Here is a 26,651-nt window from a genome sequence, read left to right on the forward strand (position 1 = left end):
GGATTTAGAGTTCCAAATACATCTATCAATATAGGAGAAAACAGACTGAAACCTAAAAATTCAAACTGTTACTGGAAACGAACGCCTCAACATAGATGAACGAAATTTGGGAAACCAAGTCGCCTTCGTGTACTGATCATTACCTGAAAGTATCATCCTGTTTGGGTGAAAAAATATTTGCTGAGATTTCTGGAGATTCGTAATTTTGGGAAGCCTGGCAACCCCTTTCAATGAAAGTGTTTCTCGCCTGTCACTGCTTAGGGCTACATCAAGAGGAAACAAAACGTAGACATAGAACGTGAAACTACTTTATTGTGTCAAGTTTCAAGAAGCTAGCACAAACCGTGTTGGATTTAGAGTTCCAAATACATCTATCAATATAGGAGAAAACAGAGTGAAACCTAAAAATTCAAACTGTTACTGGAAACGAACGCTTCAACATAGAAGAACGAAATTTGGGGAACCAAGTCGCCTTCGTGTACTGATCATTACCTGAAAGTATCATCCTGTTTGGGTGAAAAAAATATTTGCTGAGATTTCTGGAGATTCGTAATTTTGGGAAGCCTGGCAACCCCTTTCCATGAAAGTGTTTCTCGCCAGTCACTGCTTAGGGCTACATCAAGAGGAAACAAAACATAGAGATAGAACGTGAAACTGCTTTATTGTGTCAAGTTTCAAAAAGCTAGCACAAACCGTGTTGGATTTAGAGTTCCAAATAAATCTATCAATATAGGGGAAAAGAGAGTGAAACCTAAAAATTCAAACTGTTACTGGAAACGAACGCTTCAACATAGAAGAACGAAATTTGGGGAACCAAGTCGCCTTCGTGTACTGATCATTACCTGAAAGTATCATCCAGTTTGGCTGAAAAAATATTTGCTGAGATTTCTGGAGATTCGTAATTTTAGGAAGCTTGGCAACCCCTTTCCATGAAAGTGTTTCTCGCCAGTCACTGCACAGGGCTACATCAAGAGGAAACAAAACATAGAGATAGAACGTGAAACTACTTTACTGTGTCAAGTTTCAAGAAGCTAGCACAAACCGTGTTGGATTTAGAGTTCCAAATACATCTATCAATATAGGAGAAAACAGAGTGAAACCTAAAAATTCAAACTGTTACTGGAAACGAACGCTTCAGCATAGAAGAACGAAATTTGGGGAACCAAGTCACCTTCGTGTACTGATCATTACCTGAAAGTATCATCCAGTTTGGGTGAAAAAATATTTGCTGAGATTTCTGGAGATTCGTAATTTTGGGAAGCCTGGAAACCCCTTTCCATGAAAGTGTTTCTCGCCAGTCACTGCTTAGGGCTACATCAAGAGGAATCAAAACATAGAGATAGAACGTGAAACTACTTTATTGTGTCAAGTTTCAAGAAGCTAGCACAAACCGTGTTGGATTTAGAGTTCCAAATACATCTATCAATATAGGAGAAAACAGAGTGAAACCTAAAAATTCAAACTGTTACTGGAAACAAACGCTTCAACATAGAAGAACGAAATTTGGGGAACCAAGTTGCCTTCGTGTCCTGATCATTACCTGAAAGTATCATCCAGTATGGCTGAAAAAATATTTGCTGAGATTTCTGGAGATTCGTAATTTTAGGAAGCTTGGCAACCCCTTTCCATGAAAGTGTTTCTCGCCAGTCACTGCACAGGGCTACATCAAGAGGAAACAAAACATAGAGATAGAACGTGAAACTACTTTATTGTGTCAAGTTTCAAGAAGCTAGCACAAACCGTGTTGGATTTAGAGTTCCAAATACATCTATCAATATAGGAGAAAACAGAGTGAAACCTAAAAATTCAAACTGTTACTGGAAACGAACGCTTCAACATAGAAGAAGGAAATTTCGGGAACCAAGTCGCCTTCGTGTACTGATCATTACCTGAAAGTATCATCCTGTTTGGGTGAAAAAATATTTGCTGAGATTTCTGGAGATTCGTAAATTTGGGAAGCCTGGCAACCCCTTTCCATGAAAGTGTTTCTCGCCAGTCACTGCTTAGGGCTACATCAAGAGGAAAGAAAACATGGAGACAGAACGTGAAACTACTTTATTGTGTCAAGTTTCAAGAAGCTAGCACAAACCGTGTTGAATTTAGAGTTCAAACACATCTATCAATATAGGAGAAAACAGAGTGAAACCTAAAAATTCAAACTGTTACTGGAAACGAACGCTTCAACATAGAAGAACGAAATTTGGGGAACCAAGTCGCCTTCGTGTACTGATCATTACCTGAAAGTATCATCCAGTTTGGCTGAAAAAATATTTGCTGAGATTTCTGGAGATTCGTAATTTTAGGAAGCTTGGCAACCCCTTTCCATGAAAGTGTTTCTCGCCAGTCACTGCACAGGGCTACATCAAGAGGAAACAAAACATAGAGATAGAACGTGAAACTACTTTATTGTGTCAAGTTTCAAGAAGCTAGCACAAACCGTGTTGGATTTAGAGTTCCAAATACATCTATCAATATAGGAGAAAACAGAGTGAAACCTAAAAATTCAAACTGTTACTGGAAACGAACGCTTCAACATAGAAGAACGAAATTTGGGGAACCAAGTCGCCTTCGTGTACTGATCATTACCTGAAAGTATCATCCTGTTTGGGTGAAAAAATATTTCCTGAGATTACTGGTGATTCGTAATTTTGGGAAGCCTGGCAACCCCTTTCCATGAAAGTGTTTCTCGCCAGTCACTGCTTAGGGCTACATCAAGAGGAAACAAAACATAGAGATAGAACGTGAAACTACTTTATTGTGTCATGTTTCAAGAAGCTAGCACAAACCGTGTTGGATTTAGAGTTCCAAATAAATCTATCAATATAGGGGAAAACAGAGTGAAACCTAAAAATTCAAACTGTTACTGGAAACGAACGCTTCAACATAGAAGAACGAAATTTGGGGAACCAAGTCGCCTTCGTGTACTGATCATTACCTGAAAGTATCATCCAGTTTGGGTGAAAAAATATTTGCTGAGATTTCTGGAGATTCGTAATTTTGGGAAGCCTGGCAACCCCTTTCCATGAAAGTGTTTCTCGCCTGTCACTGCTGAGGGCTACATCAAGAGGAAACAAAACATAGAGACAGAACGCAAAACTACTTTATTGTGTCAAGTTTCAAGAAGCTACCACACACCGTGTTGGATTTAGAGTTCCAAATACATCTATCAATATAGGAGAAAACAGAGTGAAACCTAAAAATTCAAACTGTTACTGGAAACGAACGCTTCAACATAGAAGAACGAAATTTGGGGAACCAAGTCGCCTTTGTGTACTGATCATTACCTGAAAGTATCATCCAGTGTGGGTGAAAAAATATTTGCTGAGATTTCTGGAGATTCGTAATTTTGGGAAGCCTGGCAACCCCTTTCCCTGAAAGTGTTTCTCGCCAGTCACTGCTTTGGGCTACATCAAGAGGAATCAAAACATAGAGATAGAACGTGAAACTACTTTATTGTGTCAAATTTAAAGAAGCTAGCACAAACCGTGTTGGATTTAGAGTTCCAAATACATCTATCAATATAGGAGAAAACAGAGTGAAACCTAAAAAATTCAAACTGTTACTGGAAACGAACGCTTCAACATAGAAGAACGATATTTGGGGAACCAAGTCACCTTAGTGTACTGATCATTACCTGAATGTATCATCCTGTTTGGGTGAAAAAATATTTCCTGAGATTTCTGGAGATTCGTAATTTTGGGAAGCCTGGAAACCCCTTTCCATGAAAGTGTTTCTCGCCAGTCACTGCTTAGGGCTACATCAAGAAAAATCAAAACATAGAGATAGAACGTGAAACTACTTTATTGTGTCAAGTTTCAAGAAGCTAGCACAAACCGTGTTGGATTAAGAGTTCCAAATACATCTATCAATATAGGAGAAAACAGAGTGAAACCTAAAAATTCAAACTGTTACTGGAAACGAACGCTTCAACATAGAAGAACGAAATTTGGGGAACCAAGTCGCCTTCGTGTACTGATCATTACCTGAAAGTATCATCCAGTTTGGGTGAAAAAATATTTGCTGAGATTTCTGGAGATTCGTAATTTTGGGAAGCCTGGCAACCCCTTTCCATGAAAGTGTTTCTCGCCTGTCACTGCTGAGGGCTACATCAAGAGGAAACAAAACATAGAGACAGAACGCAAAACTACTTTATTGTGTCAAGTTTCAAGAAGCTACCACACACCGTGTTGGATTTAGAGTTCCAAATACATCTATCAATATAGGAGAAAACAGAGTGAAACCTAAAAATTAAAACTGTTACTGGAAACGAACGCTTCAACATAGAAGAAGGAAATTTCGGGAACCAAGTCGCCTTCGTGTACTGATCATTACCTGAAAGTATCATCCTGTTTGGGTGAAAAAATATTTGCTGAGATTTCTGGAGATTCGTAAATTTGGGAAGCCTGGCAACCCCTTTCCATGAAAGTGTTTCTCGCCAGTCACTGCTTAGGGCTACATCAAGAGGAAAGAAAACATGGAGACAGAACGTGAAACTACTTTATTGTGTCAAGTTTCAAGAAGCTAGCACAAACCGTGTTGAATTTAGAGTTCAAACACATCTATCAATATAGGAGAAAAAAGAGTGAAACCTAAAAATTCAAACTGTTACTGGAAACGAACGCTTCAACATAGAAGAACGAAATTTGGGGAACCAAGTCGCCTTCGTGTACTGATCATTACCTGAAAGTATCATCCAGTTTGGCTGAAAAAATATTTGCTGAGATTTCTGGAGATTCGTAATTTTAGGAAGCTTGGCAACCCCTTTCCATGAAAGTGTTTCTCGCCAGTCACTGCACAGGGCTACATCAAGAGGAAACAAAACATAGAGATAGAACGTGAAACTACTTTATTGTGTCAAGTTTCAAGAAGCTAGCACAAACCGTGTTGGATTTAGAGTTCCAAATACATCTATCAATATAGGAGAAAACAGAGTGAAACCTAAAAATTCAAACTGTTACTGGAAACGAACGCTTCAACATAGAAGAACGAAATTTGGGGAACCAAGTCGCCTTCGTGTACTGATCATTACCTGAAAGTATCATCCAGTTTGGGTGAAAAAATATTTGCTGAGATTTCTGGAGATTCGTAATTTTGGGAAGCCTGGAAACCCCTTTCCATGAAAGTGTTTCTCGCCAGTCACTGCTTAGGGCTGCATCAAGAGGAATCAAAACATAGAGATAGAACGTGAAACTACTTTATTGTGTCAAGTTTCAAGAAGCTAGCACAAACCGTGTTGGATTTAGAGTTCCAAATACATCTATCAATATAGGAGAAAACAGAGTGAAACCTAAAAATTCAAACTGTTACTGGAAACGAACGCTTCAACATAGAAGAACGAAATTTGGGGAACCAAGTTGCCTTCGTGTCCTGATCATTACCTGAAAGTATCATCCAGTATGGCTGAAAAAATATTTGCTGAGATTTCTGGAGATTCGTAATTTTAGGAAGCTTGGCAACCCCTTTCCATGAAAGTGTTTCTCGCCAGTCACTGCTTAGTGCTCCATCAAGAGGAAACAAAACATAGAGATAGAACGTGAAACTACTTTATTGTGTCAAGTTTCAAGAAGCTAGCTCAAACCGTGTTGGATTTAGAGTTCCAAATACATCTATCAATATAGGAGAAAACAGAGTGAAACCTAAAAATTCAAACTGTTACTGGAAACGAACGCTTCAACATAGAAGAACGAAATTTGGGGAACCAAGTCGCCTTAGTGTACTGATCATTACCTGAGAGTATCATCCTGTTTGGGTGAAAAAATATTTCCTGAGATTTCTGGAGATTCGTAATTTTGGGAAGCCTGGCAACCCCTTTCCATGAAAGTGTTTCTCGCCAGTCACTGCTTAGGGCTACATCAAGAGGAAAAATAATATAGAGATAGAACGTGAAACTACTTTATTGTGTCAAGTTTCAAGAAGCTAGCACAAACCGTGTTGGATTTAGAGTTCCAAATAGATCTATCAATATAGGAGAAAACAGAGTGAAACCTAATTATTCAAACTGTTACTGGAAACGAACGCTTCAACTTAGAAGAACAAAATTTGGGGAACCAAGTCACCTTCGTGTACTGATCATTACCTGAAAGTATCATCCAGTTTGGGTGAAAAAATAATTGCTGAGATTTCTGGAGATTCTTAATTTTGGGAAGCTTGGCAACCCCTTTCCCTGAAAGTGTTTCTCGCCAGTCACTGCTTAGGGCTACATCAAGAGGAATCAAAACATAGAGATAGAACGTGAAACTACTTTATTGTGTCAAGTTTCAAGAACCTAGCACAAACCGTGTTGGATTTAGAGTTCCAAATACATCTATCAATATAGGAGAAAACAGAGTGAAACCTAAAAATTCAAACTGTTACTGGAAACGAACGCTTCAACATAGAAGAACGAAATTTGGGGAACTAAGTCACCTTAGTGTACTTATCATTACCTGAAAGTATCATCCTGTCTGGGTGAAAAAATATTTGCTGAGATTTCTGGAGATTCATAATTTTGGGAAGCCTGGCAACCCCTTTCCATGAAAGTGTTTCTCGCCAGTCACTGCTTAGGGCTACATCAAGAGGAAACAAAACATAGAGATAGAACGTGTAACTACTTTATTGTGTCAAGTTTCAAGAAGCTAGCACAAACCGTGTTGGATTTAGAGTTCCAAATACATCTATCAATATAGGAGAAAACAGAGTGAAACCTAAAAATTCAAACTGTTACTGGAAACGAACGCTTCAACATAGAAAAACGAAATTTGGGGAACCAAGTAGCCTTAGTGTAGTGATCATTACCTGAAAGTATCATCCAGTTTGGGTGAAAAAGTATTTGCTGATATTTCTGGAGATTCGTAATTTTGGGAAGCCTGGCAACCCCTTTCCATGGAAGTGTTTCTCGCCTGTCACTGCTTAGGGCTACATCAAGAGGAATCAAAACATAGAGATAGAACGTGAAACTACTTTATTGTGTCAACTTTCAAGAAGCTAGCACAAACCGTGTTGGATTTAGAGTTCCAAATACATCTATCAATATAGGAGAAAACAGACTGAAACCTAAAAATTCAAACTGTTACTGGAAACGAACGCCTCAACATAGATGAACGAAATTTGGGAAACCAAGTCGCCTTCGTGTACTGATCATTACCTGAAAGTATCATCCTGTTTGGGTGAAAAAATATTTGCTGAGATTTCTGGAGATTCGTAATTTTGGGAAGCCTGGCAACCCCTTTCAATGAAAGTGTTTCTCGCCTGTCACTGCTTAGGGCTACATCAAGAGGAAACAAAACGTAGACATAGAACGTGAAACTACTTTATTGTGTCAAGTTTCAAGAAGCTAGCACAAACCGTGTTGGATTTAGAGTTCCAAATACATCTATCAATATAGGAGAAAACAGAGTGAAACCTAAAAATTCAAACTGTTACTGGAAACGAACGCTTCAACATAGAAGAACGAAATTTGGGGAACCAAGTCGCCTTCGTGTACTGATCATTACCTGAAAGTATCATCCTGTTTGGGTGAAAAAAATATTTGCTGAGATTTCTGGAGATTCGTAATTTTGGGAAGCCTGGCAACCCCTTTCCATGAAAGTGTTTCTCGCCAGTCACTGCTTAGGGCTACATCAAGAGGAAACAAAACATAGAGATAGAACGTGAAACTGCTTTATTGTGTCAAGTTTCAAAAAGCTAGCACAAACCGTGTTGGATTTAGAGTTCCAAATAAATCTATCAATATAGGGGAAAAGAGAGTGAAACCTAAAAATTCAAACTGTTACTGGAAACGAACGCTTCAACATAGAAGAACGAAATTTGGGGAACCAAGTCGCCTTCGTGTACTGATCATTACCTGAAAGTATCATCCAGTTTGGCTGAAAAAATATTTGCTGAGATTTCTGGAGATTCGTAATTTTAGGAAGCTTGGCAACACCTTTCCATGAAAGTGTTTCTCGCCAGTCACTGCACAGGGCTACATCAAGAGGAAACAAAACATAGAGATAGAACGTGAAACTACTTTATTGTGTCAAGTTTCAAGAAGCTAGCACAAACCGTGTTGGATTTAGAGTTCCAAATACATCTATCAATATAGGAGAAAACAGAGTGAAACCTAAAAATTCAAACTGTTACTGGAAACGAACGCTTCAGCATAGAAGAACGAAATTTGGGGAACCAAGTCACCTTCGTGTACTGATCATTACCTGAAAGTATCATCCAGTTTGGGTGAAAAAATATTTGCTGAGATTTCTGGAGATTCGTAATTTTGGGAAGCCTGGAAACCCCTTTCCATGAAAGTGTTTCTCGCCAGTCACTGCTTAGGGCTACATCAAGAGGAATCAAAACATAGAGATAGAACGTGAAACTACTTTATTGTGTCAAGTTTCAAGAAGCTAGCACAAACCGTGTTGGATTTAGAGTTCCAAATACATCTATCAATATAGGAGAAAACAGAGTGAAACCTAAAAATTCAAACTGTTACTGGAAACAAACGCTTCAACATAGAAGAACGAAATTTGGGGAACCAAGTTGCCTTCGTGTCCTGATCATTACCTGAAAGTATCATCCAGTATGGCTGAAAAAATATTTGCTGAGATTTCTGGAGATTCGTAATTTTAGGAAGCTTGGCAACCCCTTTCCATGAAAGTGTTTCTCGCCAGTCACTGCACAGGGCTACATCAAGAGGAAACAAAACATAGAGATAGAACGTGAAACTACTTTATTGTGTCAAGTTTCAAGAAGCTAGCACAAACCGTGTTGGATTTAGAGTTCCAAATACATCTATCAATATAGGAGAAAACAGAGTGAAACCTAAAAATTCAAACTGTTACTGGAAACGAACGCTTCAACATAGAAGAAGGAAATTTCGGGAACCAAGTCGCCTTCGTGTACTGATCATTACCTGAAAGTATCATCCTGTTTGGGTGAAAAAATATTTGCTGAGATTTCTGGAGATTCGTAAATTTGGGAAGCCTGGCAACCCCTTTCCATGAAAGTGTTTCTCGCCAGTCACTGCTTAGGGCTACATCAAGAGGAAAGAAAACATGGAGACAGAACGTGAAACTACTTTATTGTGTCAAGTTTCAAGAAGCTAGCACAAACCGTGTTGAATTTAGAGTTCAAACACATCTATCAATATAGGAGAAAACAGAGTGAAACCTAAAAATTCAAACTGTTACTGGAAACGAACGCTTCAACATAGAAGAACGAAATTTGGGGAACCAAGTCGCCTTCGTGTACTGATCATTACCTGAAAGTATCATCCAGTTTGGCTGAAAAAATATTTGCTGAGATTTCTGGAGATTCGTAATTTTAGGAAGCTTGGCAACCCCTTTCCATGAAAGTGTTTCTCGCCAGTCACTGCACAGGGCTACATCAAGAGGAAACAAAACATAGAGATAGAACGTGAAACTACTTTATTGTGTCAAGTTTCAAGAAGCTAGCACAAACCGTGTTGGATTTAGAGTTCCAAATACATCTATCAATATAGGAGAAAACAGAGTGAAACCTAAAAATTCAAACTGTTACTGGAAACGAACGCTTCAACATAGAAGAACGAAATTTGGGGAACCAAGTCGCCTTCGTGTACTGATCATTACCTGAAAGTATCATCCTGTTTGGGTGAAAAAATATTTCCTGAGATTACTGGTGATTCGTAATTTTGGGAAGCCTGGCAACCCCTTTCCATGAAAGTGTTTCTCGCCAGTCACTGCTTAGGGCTACATCAAGAGGAAACAAAACATAGAGATAGAACGTGAAACTACTTTATTGTGTCATGTTTCAAGAAGCTAGCACAAACCGTGTTGGATTTAGAGTTCCAAATAAATCTATCAATATAGGGGAAAACAGAGTGAAACCTAAAAATTCAAACTGTTACTGGAAACGAACGCTTCAACATAGAAGAACGAAATTTGGGGAACCAAGTCGCCTTCGTGTACTGATCATTACCTGAAAGTATCATCCAGTTTGGGTGAAAAAATATTTGCTGAGATTTCTGGAGATTCGTAATTTTGGGAAGCCTGGCAACCCCTTTCCATGAAAGTGTTTCTCGCCTGTCACTGCTGAGGGCTACATCAAGAGGAAACAAAACATAGAGACAGAACGCAAAACTACTTTATTGTGTCAAGTTTCAAGAAGCTACCACACACCGTGTTGGATTTAGAGTTCCAAATACATCTATCAATATAGGAGAAAACAGAGTGAAACCTAAAAATTCAAACTGTTACTGGAAACGAACGCTTCAACATAGAAGAACGAAATTTGGGGAACCAAGTCGCCTTTGTGTACTGATCATTACCTGAAAGTATCATCCAGTGTGGGTGAAAAAATATTTGCTGAGATTTCTGGAGATTCGTAATTTTGGGAAGCCTGGCAACCCCTTTCCCTGAAAGTGTTTCTCGCCAGTCACTGCTTTGGGCTACATCAAGAGGAATCAAAACATAGAGATAGAACGTGAAACTACTTTATTGTGTCAAATTTAAAGAAGCTAGCACAAACCGTGTTGGATTTAGAGTTCCAAATACATCTATCAATATAGGAGAAAACAGAGTGAAACCTAAAAATTCAAACTGTTACTGGAAACGAACGCTTCAACATAGAAGAACGATATTTGGGGAACCAAGTCACCTTAGTGTACTGATCATTACCTGAATGTATCATCCTGTTTGGGTGAAAAAATATTTCCTGAGATTTCTGGAGATTCGTAATTTTGGGAAGCCTGGAAACCCCTTTCCATGAAAGTGTTTCTCGCCAGTCACTGCTTAGGGCTACATCAAGAAAAATCAAAACATAGAGATAGAACGTGAAACTACTTTATTGTGTCAAGTTTCAAGAAGCTAGCACAAACCGTGTTGGATTAAGAGTTCCAAATACATCTATCAATATAGGAGAAAACAGAGTGAAACCTAAAAATTCAAACTGTTACTGGAAACGAACGCTTCAACATAGAAGAACGAAATTTGGGGAACCAAGTCGCCTTCGTGTACTGATCATTACCTGAAAGTATCATCCAGTTTGGGTGAAAAAATATTTGCTGAGATTTCTGGAGATTCGTAATTTTGGGAAGCCTGGCAACCCCTTTCCATGAAAGTGTTTCTCGCCTGTCACTGCTGAGGGCTACATCAAGAGGAAACAAAACATAGAGACAGAACGCAAAACTACTTTATTGTGTCAAGTTTCAAGAAGCTACCACACACCGTGTTGGATTTAGAGTTCCAAATACATCTATCAATATAGGAGAAAACAGAGTGAAACCTAAAAATTAAAACTGTTACTGGAAACGAACGCTTCAACATAGAAGAAGGAAATTTCGGGAACCAAGTCGCCTTCGTGTACTGATCATTACCTGAAAGTATCATCCTGTTTGGGTGAAAAAATATTTGCTGAGATTTCTGGAGATTCGTAAATTTGGGAAGCCTGGCAACCCCTTTCCATGAAAGTGTTTCTCGCCAGTCACTGCTTAGGGCTACATCAAGAGGAAAGAAAACATGGAGACAGAACGTGAAACTACTTTATTGTGTCAAGTTTCAAGAAGCTAGCACAAACCGTGTTGAATTTAGAGTTCAAACACATCTATCAATATAGGAGAAAAAAGAGTGAAACCTAAAAATTCAAACTGTTACTGGAAACGAACGCTTCAACATAGAAGAACGAAATTTGGGGAACCAAGTCGCCTTCGTGTACTGATCATTACCTGAAAGTATCATCCAGTTTGGCTGAAAAAATATTTGCTGAGATTTCTGGAGATTCGTAATTTTAGGAAGCTTGGCAACCCCTTTCCATGAAAGTGTTTCTCGCCAGTCACTGCACAGGGCTACATCAAGAGGAAACAAAACATAGAGATAGAACGTGAAACTACTTTATTGTGTCAAGTTTCAAGAAGATAGCACAAACCGTGTTGGATTTAGAGTTCCAAATACATCTATCAATATAGGAGAAAACAGAGTGAAACCTAAAAATTCAAACTGTTACTGGAAACGAACGCTTCAACATAGAAGAACGAAATTTGGGGAACCAAGTCGCCTTCGTGTACTGATCATTACCTGAAAGTATCATCCAGTTTGGGTGAAAAAATATTTGCTGAGATTTCTGGAGATTCGTAATTTTGGGAAGCCTGGAAACCCCTTTCCATGAAAGTGTTTCTCGCCAGTCACTGCTTAGGGCTGCATCAAGAGGAATCAAAACATAGAGATAGAACGTGAAACTACTTTATTGTGTCAAGTTTCAAGAAGCTAGCACAAACCGTGTTGGATTTAGAGTTCCAAATACATCTATCAATATAGGAGAAAACAGAGTGAAACCTAAAAATTCAAACTGTTACTGGAAACGAACGCTTCAACATAGAAGAATGAAATTTGGGGAACCAAGTTGCCTTCGTGTCCTGATCATTACCTGAAAGTATCATCCAGTATGGCTGAAAAAATATTTGCTGAGATTTCTGGAGATTCGTAATTTTAGGAAGCTTGGCAACCCCTTTCCATGAAAGTGTTTCTCGCCAGTCACTGCACAGGGCTACATCAAGAGGAAACAAAACATAGAGATAGAACGTGAAACTACTTTATTGTGTCAAGTTTCAAGAAGCTAGCACAAACCGTGTTGGATTTAGAGTTCCAAATACATCTATCAATATAGGAGAAAACAGAGTGAAACCTAAAAATTCAAACTGTTACTGGAAACGAACGCTTCAACATAGAAGAACGAAATTTGGGGAACCAAGTCGCCTTCGTGTACTGATCATTACCTGAAAGTATCATCCTGTTTGGGTGAAAAAATATTTCCTGAGATTACTGGTGATTCGTAATTTTGGGAAGCCTGGCAACCCCTTTCCATGAAAGTGTTTCTCGCCAGTCATTGCTTAGGGCTACATCAAGAGGAAACAAAACATAGAGATAGAACGTGAAACTACTTTATTGTCATGTTTCAAGAAGCTAGCAAAAACCGTGTTGGATTTAGAGTTCCAAATAAATCTATCAATATAGGGGAAAACAGAGTGAAACCTAAAAATTCAAACTGTTACTGGAAACGAACGCTTCAACATAGAAGAACGAAATTTGGGGAACCAAGTCGCCTTCGTGTACTGATCATTACCTGAAAGTATCATCCAGTTTGGGTGAAAAAATATTTGCTGAGATTTCTGGAGATTCGTAATTTTGGGAAGCCTGGCAACCCCTTTCCAAGAAAGTGTTTCTCGCCTGTCACTGCTGAGGGCTACATCAAGAGGAAACAAAACATAGAGACAGAACGCAAAACTACTTTATTGTGTCAAGTTTCAAGAAGCTACCACACACCGTGTTGGATTTAGAGTTCCAAATACATCTATCAATATAGGAGAAAACAGAGTGAAACCTAAAAATTCAAACTGTTACTGGAAACGAACGCTTCAACATAGAAGAACGAAATTTGGGGAACCAAGTCGCCTTTGTGTACTGATCATTACCTGAAAGTATCATCCAGTGTGGGTGAAAAAATATTTGCTGAGATTTCTGGAGATTCGTAATTTTGGGAAGCCTGGCAACCCCTTTCCATGAAAGTGTTTCTCGCCAGTCACTGCTTTGGGCTACATCAAGAGGAATCAAAACATAGAGATAGAACGTGAAACTACTTTATTGTGTCAAATTTAAAGAAGCTAGCACAAACCGTGTTGGATTTAGAGTTCCAAATACATCTATCAATATAGGAGAAAACAGAGTGAAACCTAAAAATTCAAACTGTTACTGGAAACGAACGCTTCAACATAGAAGAACGATATTTGGGGAACCAAGTCACCTTAGTGTACTGATCATTACCTGAATGTATCATCCTGTTTGGGTGAAAAAATATTTCCTGAGATTTCTGGAGATTCGTAATTTTGGGAAGCCTGGAAACCCCTTTCCATGAAAGTGTTTCTCGCCAGTCACTGCTTAGGGCTACATCAAGAAAAATCAAAACATATAGATAGAACGTGAAACTACTTTATTGTGTCAAGTTTCAAGAAGCTAGCACAAACCGTGTTGGATTTAGAGTTCCAAATACATCTATCAATATAGGAGAAAACAGAGTGAAACCTAAAAATTCAAACTGTTACTGGAAACGAACGCTTCAACATAGAAGAACGAAATTTGGGGAACCCAGTCGCCTTCGTGTACTGATCATTACCTGAAAGTATCATCCAGTTTGGGTGAAAAAATATTTGCTGAGATTTCTGGAGATTCGTAATTTTGGGAAGCCTGGCAACCCCTTTCCATGAAAGTGTTTCTCGCCTGTCACTGCTGAGGGCTACATCAAGAGGAAACAAAACATAGAGACAGAACGCAAAACTACTTTATTGTGTCAAGTTTCAAGAAGCTACCACACACCGTGTTGGATTTAGAGTTCCAAATACATCTATCAATATAGGAGAAAACAGAGTGAAACCTAAAAATTCAAACTGTTACTGGAAACGAACGCTTCAACATAGAAGAAGGAAATTTCGGGAACCAAGTCGCCTTCATGTACTGATCATTACCTGAAAGTATCATCCTGTTTGTGTGAAAAAATATTTGCTGAGATTTCTGGAGATTCGTAAATTTGGGAAGCCTGGCAACCCCTTTCCATGAAAGTGTTTCTCGCCAGTCACTGCTTAGGGCTACATCAAGAGGAAAGAAAACATGGAGACAGAACGTGAAACTACTTTATTGTGTCAAGTTTCAAGAAGCTAGCACAAACCGTGTTGAATTTAGAGTTCAAACACATCTATCAATATAGGAGAAAACAGAGTGAAACCTAAAAATTCAAACTGTTACTGGAAACGAACGCTTCAACATAGAAGAACGAAATTTGGGGAACCAAGTCGCCTTCGTGTACTGATCATTACCTAAAAGTATCATCCAGTTTGGCTGAAAAAATATTTGCTGAGATTTCTGGAGATTCGTAATTTTAGGAAGCTTGGCAACCCCTTTCCATGAAAGTGTTCCTCGCCAGTCACTGCACAGGGCTACATCAAGAGGAAACAAAACATAGAGATAGAACGTGAAACTACTTTATTGTGTCAAGTTTCAAGAAGCTAGCACAAACCGTGTTGGATTTAGAGTTCCAAATACATCTATCAATATAGGAGAAAACAGAGTGAAACCTAAAAATTCAAACTGTTACTGGAAACGAACGCTTCAACATAGAAGAACGAAATTTGGGGAACCAAGTCGCCTTCGTGTACTGATCATTACCTGAAAGTATCATCCAGTTTGGGTGAAAAAATATTTGCTGAGATTTCTGGAGATTCGTAATTTTGGGAAGCCTGGAAACCCCTTTCCATGAAAGTGTTTCTCGCCAGTCACTGCTTAGGGCTACATCAAGAGGAATCAAAACATAGAGATAGAACGTGAAACTACTTTATTGTGTCAAGTTTCAAGAAGCTAGCACAAACCGTGTTGGATTTAGAGTTCCAAATACATCTATCAATATAGGAGAAAACAGAGTGAAACCTAAAAATTCAAACTGTTACTGGAAACAAACGCTTCAACATAGAAGAACGAAATTTGGGGAACCAAGTTGCCTTCGTGTCCTGATCATTACCTGAAAGTATCATCCAGTATGGCTGAAAAAATATTTGCTGAGATTTCTGGAGATTCGTAATTTTAGGAAGCTTGGCAACCCCTTTCCATGAAAGTGTTTCTCGCCAGTCACTGCACAGGGCTACATCAAGAGGAAACAAAATATAGAGATAGAACGTGAAACTACTTTATTGTGTCAAGTTTCAAGAAGCTAGCACAAACCGTGTTGGATTTAGAGTTCCAAATACATCTATCAATATAGGAGAAAACAGAGTGAAACCTAAAAATTAAAACTGTTACTGGAAACGAACGCTTCAACATAGAAGAAGGAAATTTCGGGAACCAAGTCGCCTTCGTGTACTGATCATTACCTGAAAGTATCATCCTGTTTGGGTGAAAAAATATTTGCTGAGATTTCTGGAGATTCGTAAATTTGGGAAGCCTGGCAACCCCTTTCCATGAAAGTGTTTCTCGCCTGTCACTGCTTAGGGCTACATCAAGAGGAAAGAAAACATGGAGACAGAACGTGAAACTACTTTATTGTGTCAAGTTTCAAGAAGCTAGCACAAACCGTGTTGAATTTAGAGTTCAAACACATCTATCAATATAGGAGAAAACAGAGTGAAACCTAAAAATTCAAACTGTTACTGGAAACGAACGCTTCAACATAGAAGAACGAAATTTGGGGAACCAAGTCGCCTTCGTGTACTGATCATTACCTGAAAGTATCATCCAGTTTGGCTGAAAAAATATTTGCTGAGATTTCTGGAGATTCGTAATTTTAGGAAGCTTGGCAACCCCTTTCCATGAAAGTGTTTCTCGCCAGTCACTGCACAGGGCTACATCAAGAGGAAACAAAACATAGAGATAGAACGTGAAACTACTTTATTGTGTCAAGTTTCAAGAAGATAGCACAAACCGTGTTGGATTTAGAGTTCCAAATACATCTATCAATATAGGAGAAAACAGAGTGAAACCTAAAAATTCAAACTGTTACTGGAAACGAACGCTTCAACATAGAAGAACAAAATTTGGGGAACCAAGTCGCCTTCGTGTACTGATCATTACCTGAAAGTATCATCCAGTTTGGGTGAAAAAATATTTGCTGAGATTTCTGGAGATTCGTAATTTTGGGAAGCCTGGAAACCCCTTTCCATGAAAGTGTTTCTCGCCAGTCACTGCTTAGGGCTGCATCAAGAGGAATCAAAACATAGAGATAGAACGTGAAACTACTTTATTGTGTCAAGTTTCAAGAAGCTAGCACAAACCGTGTTGGATTTAGAGTTCCAAATACATCTATCAATATAGGAGAAAACAGAGTGAAACCTAAAAATTAAAACTGTTACTGGAAACGAACGCTTCAACATAGAAGAAGGAAATTTCGGGAACCAAGTCGCCTTCGTGTACTGATCATTACCTGAAAGTATCATCCTGTTTGGGTGAAAAAATATTTGCTGAGATTTCTGGAGATTCGTAAATTTGGGAAGCCTGGCAACCCCTTTCCATGAAAGTGTTTCTCGCCAGTCACTGCTTAGGGCTACATCAAGAGGAAAGAAAACATGGAGACAGAACGTGAAACTACTTTATTGTGTCAAGTTTCAAGAAGCTAGCACAAACCGTGTTGAATTTAGAGTTCAAACACATCTATCAATATAGGAGAAAACAGAGTGAAACCTAAAAATTCAAACTGTTACTGGAAACGAACGCTTCAACATAGAAGAACGAAATTTGGGATACCAAGTCGCCTTCGTGTACTGATCATTACCTGAAAGTATCATCCAGTTTGGCTGAAAAAATATTTGCTGAGATTTCTGGAGATTCGTAATTTTAGGAAGCTTGGCAACCCCTTTCCATGAAAGTGTTTCTCGCCAGTCACTGCACAGGGCTACATCAAGAGGAAACAAAACATAGAGATAGAACGTGAAACTACTTTATTGTGTCAAGTTTCAAGAAGATAGCACAAACCGTGTTGGATTTAGAGTTCCAAATACATCTATCAATATAGGAGAAAACAGAGTGAAACCTAAAAATTCAAACTGTTACTGGAAACGAACGCTTCAACATAGAAGAACAAAATTTGGGGAACCAAGTCGCCTTCGTGTACTGATCATTACCTGAAAGTATCATCCAGTTTGGGTGAAAAAATATTTGCTGAGATTTCTGGAGATTCGTAATTTTGGGAAGCCTGGAAACCCCTTTCCATGAAAGTGTTTCTCGCCAGTCACTGCTTAGGGCTGCATCAAGAGGAATCAAAACATAGAGATAGAACGTGAAACTACTTTATTGTGTCAAGTTTCAAGAAGCTAGCACAAACCGTGTTGGATTTAGAGTTCCAAATACATCTATCAATATAGGAGAAAACAGAGTGAAACCTAAAAATTCAAACTGTTACTGGAAACAAACGCTTCAACATAGAAGAACGAAATTTGGGGAACCAAGTTGCCTTCGTATCCTGATCATTACCTGAAAGTATCATCCAGTATGGCTGAAAAAATATTTGCTGAGATTTCTGGAGATTCGTAATTTTAGGAAGCTTGGCAACCCCTTTCCATGAAAGTGTTTCTCGCCAGTCACTGCACAGGGCTACATCAAGAGGAAACAAAACATAGAGATAGAACGTGAAACTACTTTATTGTGTCAAGTTTCAAGAAGCTAGCACAAACCGTGTTGGATTTAGAGTTCCAAATACATCTATCAATATAGGAGAAAACAGAGTGAAACCTAAAAATTCAAACTGTTACTGGAAACGAACGCTTCAACATAGAAGAACGAAATTTGGGGAACCAAGTCGCCTTCGTGTACTGATCATTACCTGAAAGTATCATCCTGTTTGGGTGAAAAAATATTTCCTGAGATTACTGGTGATTCGTAATTTTGGGAAGCCTGGCAACCCCTTTCCATGAAAGTGTTTCTCGCCAGTCACTGCTTAGGGCTACATCAAGAGGAAACAAAACATAGAGATAGAACGTGAAACTACTTTATTGTGTCATGTTTCAAGAAGCTAGCACAAACCGTGTTGGATTTAGAGTTCCAAATAAATCTATCAATATAGGGGAAAACAGAGTGAAACCTAAAAATTCAAACTGTTACTGGAAACGAACGCTTCAACATAGAAGAACGAAATTTGGGGAACCAAGTCGCCTTCGTGTACTGATCATTACCTGAAAGTATCATCCAGTTTGGGTGAAAAAATATTTGCTGAGATTTCTGGAGATTCGTAATTTTGGGAAGCCTGGCAACCCCTTTCCATGAAAGTGTTTCTCGCCTGTCACTGCTGAGGGCTACATCAAGAGGAAACAAAACATAGAGACAGAACGCAAAACTACTTTATTGTGTCAAGTTTCAAGAAGCTACCACACACCGTGTTGGATTTAGAGTTCCAAATACATCTATCAATATAGGAGAAAACAGAGTGAAACCTAAAAATTCAAACTGTTACTGGAAACGAACGCTTCAACATAGAAGAACGAAATTTGGGGAACCAAGTCGCCTTTGTGTACTGATCATTACCTGAAAGTATCATCCAGTGTGGGTGAAAAAATATTTGCTGAGATTTCTGGAGATTCGTAATTTTGGGAAGCCTGGCAACCCCTTTCCCTGAAAGTGTTTCTCGCCAGTCACTGCTTTGGGCTACATCAAGAGGAATCAAAACATAGAGATAGAACGTGAAACCACTTTATTGTGTCAAATTTAAAGAAGCTAGCACAAACCGTGTTGGATTTAGAGTTCCAAATACATCTATCAATATAGGAGAAAACAGAGTGAAACCTAAAAATTCAAACTGTTACTGGAAACGAACGCTTCAACATAGAAGAACGAAATTTGGGGAACCAAGTCGCCTTCGTGTACTGATCATTACCTGAAAGTATCATCCAGTTTGGGTGAAAAAATATTTGCTGAGATTTCTGGAGATTCGTAATTTTGGGAAGCCTGGCAACCCCTTTCCATGAAAGTGTTTCTCGCCTGTCACTGTTGAGGGCTACATCAAGAGGAAACAAAACATAGAGATAGAACGTGAAACTACTTTATTGTGTCAAATTTAAAGAAGCTAGCACAAACCGTGTTGGATTTAGAGTTCCAAATACATCTATCAATATAGGAGAAAACAGAGTGAAACCTAAAAATTCAAACTGTTACTGGAAACGAACGCTTCAACATAGAAGAACGAAATTTGGGGAACCAAGTCGCCTTCGTGTACTGATCATTACCTGAAAGTATCATCCAGTTTGGGTGAAAAAATATTTGCTGAGATTTCTGGAGATTCGTAATTTTGGGAAGCCTGGCAACCCCTTTCCATGAAAGTGTTTCTCGCCTGTCACTGTTGAGGGCTACATCAAGAGGAAACAAAACATAGAGATAGAACATGAAACTACTTTATTGTGTCAAGTTTCAAGAAGCTAGCACAAACCGTGTTGGATTTAGAGTTCCAATTCATCTATCAATATAGGAGAAAACAGAGTGAAACCTAAAAATTCAAACTGTTACTTGAAACGAACGCTTCAACATAGAAGAACGAAATTTGGGGAACCAAGTCGCCTTCGTGTACTGATCATTACCTGAAAGTATCATCCAGTTTGTGTGAAAAAATATTTGCTGAGATTCCTGGAGATTCGTAATTTTGGGAAGCCTGGCAACCCCTTTCCATGAAAGTGTTTCTCGCCTGTCACTGCTTAGGGCTACAGCAAGAGGAATCCAAACATAGAGATAGAACGTGAAACTACTTTATTGTGTCAAGTTTCAAGAAGCTAGCACAAACCGTGTTGGATTTAGAGTTCCAAATACATCTATCAATATAGGAGAAAACAGAGTGAAACCTAAAAATTCAAAGTGTTACTGGAAAAGAACGCTTCAACATAGAAGAAAGATATTTGGGGAACCAAGTCGCCTTCGTGTACTGATCATTACCTGAAAGTATCATCCAGTTTGGCTGAAATAATATTTGCTGAGATTTCTGGACATTCGTAATTTTGGGAAGCCTGGCAACCCCTTTCCATGAAAGTGTTTCTCGCCAGTCACTGCTTAGGGCTACATCAAGAGGAATCAAAACATAGGGATAGAACGTCAAACTACTTTATTGTGTCAAGTTTCAAGAAGCTAGAACAAACCGTGTTGGATTTAGAGTTCCAAATACATCTATCAATATAGGAGAAAACAGAGTGAAACATAAAAATTCAAACTGTTACTGGAAACGAACGCTTCAACATAGAAGAACAAAATTTGGGGAACCAAGTCGCCTTAGTGTACTGATCATTACCTGAAAGTATCATCCTGTTTGGGTGAAAAAATATTTGCTGAGATTTCTGGAGATTCGTAATTTTGGGAAGCCTGGCAACCCCTTTCCATGAAAGTGTTTCTCGCCAGTCACTGCTTAGGGCTACATCAAGAGGAAACAAAATATAGAGATAGAACGTGAAACTACTTTATTGTGTCAAGTTTCAAGAAGCTAGCACAAACCGTGTTGGATTTAGAGTTCCAAATAGATCTATCAATATAGGAGAAAACAGAGTGAAACCTAAATATTCAAACTGTTACTGGATACGAACGCTTCAACTTAGAAGAACGAAATTTGGGGAACCAAGTCACCTTAGTGTACTGATCATTACCTGAAAGTATCATCCTGTTTGGGTGAAAAAATATTTGCTGAGATTTCTGGAGATCCGTAATTTTGGGAAGCCTGGCAACCCCTTTCCATGAAAGTGTTACTCGCCAGTCACTGCTTAGGTTTACATCAAGAGGAAACAAAACATGGAAACAGAACGTGAAACTACTTTATTTTGTCAAGTTTCAAGAAGCTAGCACAAACCGTGTTGCATTTAGAGTTCAAATACATCTATCAATATAGGAGAAAACAGAGTGAAACCTAAAAATTAAAACTGTTACTGGAAACGAACGCTTCAACATAGAAGAACGAAATTTGGGGAACCAAGTCGCCTTCGTGTACTGATCATTACCTGAAAGTATCATCCAGTTTGTGTGAAAAAATATTTGCTGTGATTTCTGGAGATTCGTAATTTTGGGAAGCCTGGCAACCCCTTTCCATGAAAGTGTTTCTCGCCTGTCACTGCTTAGGGCTACAGCAAGAGGAATCCAAACATAGAGATAGAACGTGAAACTACTTTATTGTGTCAAGTTTCAAGAAGCTAGCACAAACCGTGTTGGATTTAGAGTTCCAAATACATCTATCAATATAGGAGAAAACAGAGTGAAACATAAAAATTCAAACTGTTACTGGAAACGAACGCTTCAACATAGAAGAACGATATTTGGGGAACCAAGTCGCCTTCATGTACTGATCATTACCTGAAAGTATCATCCAGTGTGGCTGAAATAATATTTGCTGAGATTTCTGGACATTCGTAATTTTGGGAAGCCTGGCAACCCCTTTCCATGAAATTGTTTCTCGCCAGTCACTGCTTAGGGCTACATCAACAGGAATCAAAACATAGGGATAGAACGTGAAACTACTTTATTGTGTCAAGTTTCATGAAGCTAGCACAAACCGTGTTGGATTTAGAGTTCCAAATACATCTATCAATATAGGAGAAAACAGAGTGAAACCTAAAAATTCAAACTGTTACTGGAAACGAACGCTTCAACATAGGAGAACGAAATTTGGGGAACCAAGTCACCTTCGTGTACTGATCATTACCTGAAAGTATCATCCAGTTTGTGTGAAAAAATATTTGCTGAGATTTCTGGAGATTCGTAATTTTGGGAAGCCTGGCAACCCCTTTCCATGAAAGTTTTTCTCGCCTGTCACTGCTTAGGGCTACATCAAGAGGAATCCAAACATAGAGATAGAACGTGAAACTACTTTATTGTGTCAAGTTTCAAGAAGCTAGCACAAACCGTGTTGGATTTAGAGTTCCAAATACATCTATCAATATAGGAGAAAACAGAGTGAAATCTAAAAATTCAAAGTGTTACTGGAAAAGAACGCTTCAACATAGAAGAACGATATTTGGGGAACCAAGTCGCCTTCGTGTACTGATCATTACCTGAAAGTATCATCCAGTTTGGCTGAAATAATATTTGCTGAGATTTCTGGACATTTGTAATTTTGGGAAGCCTGGCAACCCCTTTCCATGAAAGTGTTTCTCGCCAGTCACTGCTTAGGGCTACATCAAGAGGAATCAAAACATAGAGATTGAACGTGAAACTACTTTATTGTGTCAAGTTTCAAGAAGCTAGCACAAACCGTGTTGGATTTAGAGTTCCAAATACATCTATCAATATGGGAGAAAACAGAGTGAAACCTAAAAATTCAAACTGTTACTAGAAACGAACGCTTCAACATAGAAGAACGAAATTTGGGGAACCAAGTCGCCTTCGTGTGCTGATCATTACCTGAAAGTATCATCCAGTTTGGGTGAAAAAAATATTTGCTGAGATTTCTGGAGATTCGTAATTTTGGGAAGCCTGGCAACCCCTTTCCATGGAAGTGTTTCTCGCCTGTCACTTCTTAGGGCTACATCAAGAGGAAACAAAACATAGAGATAGAACATGAAACTACTTTATTGTGTCAACTTTCAAGAAGCTAGCACAAACCGTGTTGGATTTAGAGTTCCAAATACATCTATCAATATAGGAGAAAACAGAGTGAAACCTATAAATTCAAACTGTTACTGGAAAAGAACGCTTCAACATAGAAGAACGATATTTGGGGAACCAAGTCGCCTTCATGTACTGATCATTACCTGAAAGTATCATCCAGTGTGGCTGAAATAATATTTGCTGAGATTTCTGGACATTCGTAATTTTGGGAAGCCTGGCAACCACTTTCCATGAAATTGTTTCTCGCCAGTCACTGCTTAGGGCTACATCAACAGGAATCAAAACATAGGGATAGAACGTGAAACTCCTTTATTGTGTCAAGTTTCAACAAGCTAGCACAAACCGTGTTGGATTTAGAGTTCCAAATACATCTATCAATATAGGAGAAAACAGAGTGAAACCTATAAATTCAAACTGTTACTGGAAAAGAACGCTTCAACATAGAAGAACGATATTTGGGGAACCAAGTCGCCTTCATGTACTGATCATTACCTGAAAGTATCATCCAGTGTGGCTGAAATAATATTTGCTGAGATTTCTGGAGATTCGTAATTTTGGGAAGCCTGGAAACCCCTTTCCATGAAAGTGTTTCTCGCCAGTCACTGCTTAGGGCTGCATCAAGAGGAATCAAAACATAGAGATAGAACGTGAAACTACTTTATTGTGTCAAGTTTCAAGAAGCTAGCACAAACCGTGTTGGATTTAGAGTTCCAAATACATCTATCAATATAGGAGAAAACAGAGTGAAACCTAAAAATTCAAACTGTTACTGGAAACGAACGCTTCAACATAGAAGAATGAAATTTGGGGAACCAAGTTGCCTTCGTGTCCTGATCATTACCTGAAAGTATCATCCAGTATGGCTGAAAAAATATTTGCTGAGATTTCTGGAGATTCGTAATTTTAGGAAGCTTGGCAACCCCTTTCCATGAAAGTGTTTCTCGCCAGTCACTGCACAGGGCTACATCAAGAGGAAACAAAACATAGAGATAGAACGTGAAACTACTTTATTGTGTCAAGTTTCAAGAAGCTAGCACAAACCGTGTTGGATTTAGAGTTCCAAATACATCTATCAATATAGGAGAAAACAGAGTGAAACCTAAAAATTCAAACTGTTACTGGAAACGAACGCTTCAACATAGAAGAACGAAATTTGGGGAACCAAGTCGCCTTCGTGTACTGATCATTACCTGAAAGTATCATCCTGTTTGGGTGAAAAAATATTTCCTGAGATTACTGGTGATTCGTAATTTTGGGAAGCCTGGCAACCCCTTTCCATGAAAGTGTTTCTCGCCAGTCATTGCTTAGGGCTACATCAAGAGGAAACAAAACATAGAGATAGAACGTGAAACTACTTTATTGTCATGTTTCAAGAAGCTAGCAAAAACCGTGTTGGATTTAGAGTTCCAAATAAATCTATCAATATAGGGGAAAACAGAGTGAAACCTAAAAATTCAAACTGTTACTGGAAACGAACGCTTCAACATAGAAGAACGAAATTTGGGGAACCAAGTCGCCTTCGTGTACTGATCATTACCTGAAAGTATCATCCAGTTTGGGTGAAAAAATATTTGCTGAGATTTCTGGAGATTCGTAATTTTGGGAAGCCTGGCAACCCCTTTCCAAGAAAGTGTTTCTCGCCTGTCACTGCTGAGGGCTACATCAAGAGGAAACAAAACATAGAGACAGAACGCAAAACTACTTTATTGTGTCAAGTTTCAAGAAGCTACCACACACCGTGTTGGATTTAGAGTTCCAAATACATCTATCAATATAGGAGAAAACAGAGTGAAACCTAAAAATTCAAACTGTTACTGGAAACGAACGCTTCAACATAGAAGAACGAAATTTGGGGAACCAAGTCGCCTTTGTGTACTGATCATTACCTGAAAGTATCATCCAGTGTGGGTGAAAAAATATTTGCTGAGATTTCTGGAGATTCGTAATTTTGGGAAGCCTGGCAACCCCTTTCCATGAAAGTGTTTCTCGCCAGTCACTGCTTTGGGCTACATCAAGAGGAATCAAAACATAGAGATAGAACGTGAAACTACTTTATTGTGTCAAATTTAAAGAAGCTAGCACAAACCGTGTTGGATTTAGAGTTCCAAATACATCTATCAATATAGGAGAAAACAGAGTGAAACCTAAAAATTCAAACTGTTACTGGAAACGAACGCTTCAACATAGAAGAACGATATTTGGGGAACCAAGTCACCTTAGTGTACTGATCATTACCTGAATGTATCATCCTGTTTGGGTGAAAAAATATTTCCTGAGATTTCTGGAGATTCGTAATTTTGGGAAGCCTGGAAACCCCTTTCCATGAAAGTGTTTCTCGCCAGTCACTGCTTAGGGCTACATCAAGAAAAATCAAAACATATAGATAGAACGTGAAACTACTTTATTGTGTCAAGTTTCAAGAAGCTAGCACAAACCGTGTTGGATTTAGAGTTCCAAATACATCTATCAATATAGGAGAAAACAGAGTGAAACCTAAAAATTCAAACTGTTACTGGAAACGAACGCTTCAACATAGAAGAACGAAATTTGGGGAACCCAGTCGCCTTCGTGTACTGATCATTACCTGAAAGTATCATCCAGTTTGGGTGAAAAAATATTTGCTGAGATTTCTGGAGATTCGTAATTTTGGGAAGCCTGGCAACCCCTTTCCATGAAAGTGTTTCTCGCCTGTCACTGCTGAGGGCTACATCAAGAGGAAACAAAACATAGAGACAGAACGCAAAACTACTTTATTGTGTCAAGTTTCAAGAAGCTACCACACACCGTGTTGGATTTAGAGTTCCAAATACATCTATCAATATAGGAGAAAACAGAGTGAAACCTAAAAATTCAAACTGTTACTGGAAACGAACGCTTCAACATAGAAGAAGGAAATTTCGGGAACCAAGTCGCCTTCATGTACTGATCATTACCTGAAAGTATCATCCTGTTTGTGTGAAAAAATATTTGCTGAGATTTCTGGAGATTCGTAAATTTGGGAAGCCTGGCAACCCCTTTCCATGAAAGTGTTTCTCGCCAGTCACTGCTTAGGGCTACATCAAGAGGAAAGAAAACATGGAGACAGAACGTGAAACTACTTTATTGTGTCAAGTTTCAAGAAGCTAGCACAAACCGTGTTGAATTTAGAGTTCAAACACATCTATCAATATAGGAGAAAACAGAGTGAAACCTAAAAATTCAAACTGTTACTGGAAACGAACGCTTCAACATAGAAGAACGAAATTTGGGGAACCAAGTCGCCTTCGTGTACTGATCATTACCTAAAAGTATCATCCAGTTTGGCTGAAAAAATATTTGCTGAGATTTCTGGAGATTCGTAATTTTAGGAAGCTTGGCAACCCCTTTCCATGAAAGTGTTCCTCGCCAGTCACTGCACAGGGCTACATCAAGAGGAAACAAAACATAGAGATAGAACGTGAAACTACTTTATTGTGTCAAGTTTCAAGAAGCTAGCACAAACCGTGTTGGATTTAGAGTTCCAAATACATCTATCAATATAGGAGAAAACAGAGTGAAACCTAAAAATTCAAACTGTTACTGGAAACGAACGCTTCAACATAGAAGAACGAAATTTGGGGAACCAAGTCGCCTTCGTGTACTGAT

The sequence above is a fragment of the Spermophilus citellus genome (genome assembly GCF_964194105.1).
Source record: "Spermophilus citellus genome assembly, chromosome: 11".
Taxonomy (NCBI): Eukaryota; Metazoa; Chordata; class Mammalia; order Rodentia; family Sciuridae; genus Spermophilus; species Spermophilus citellus.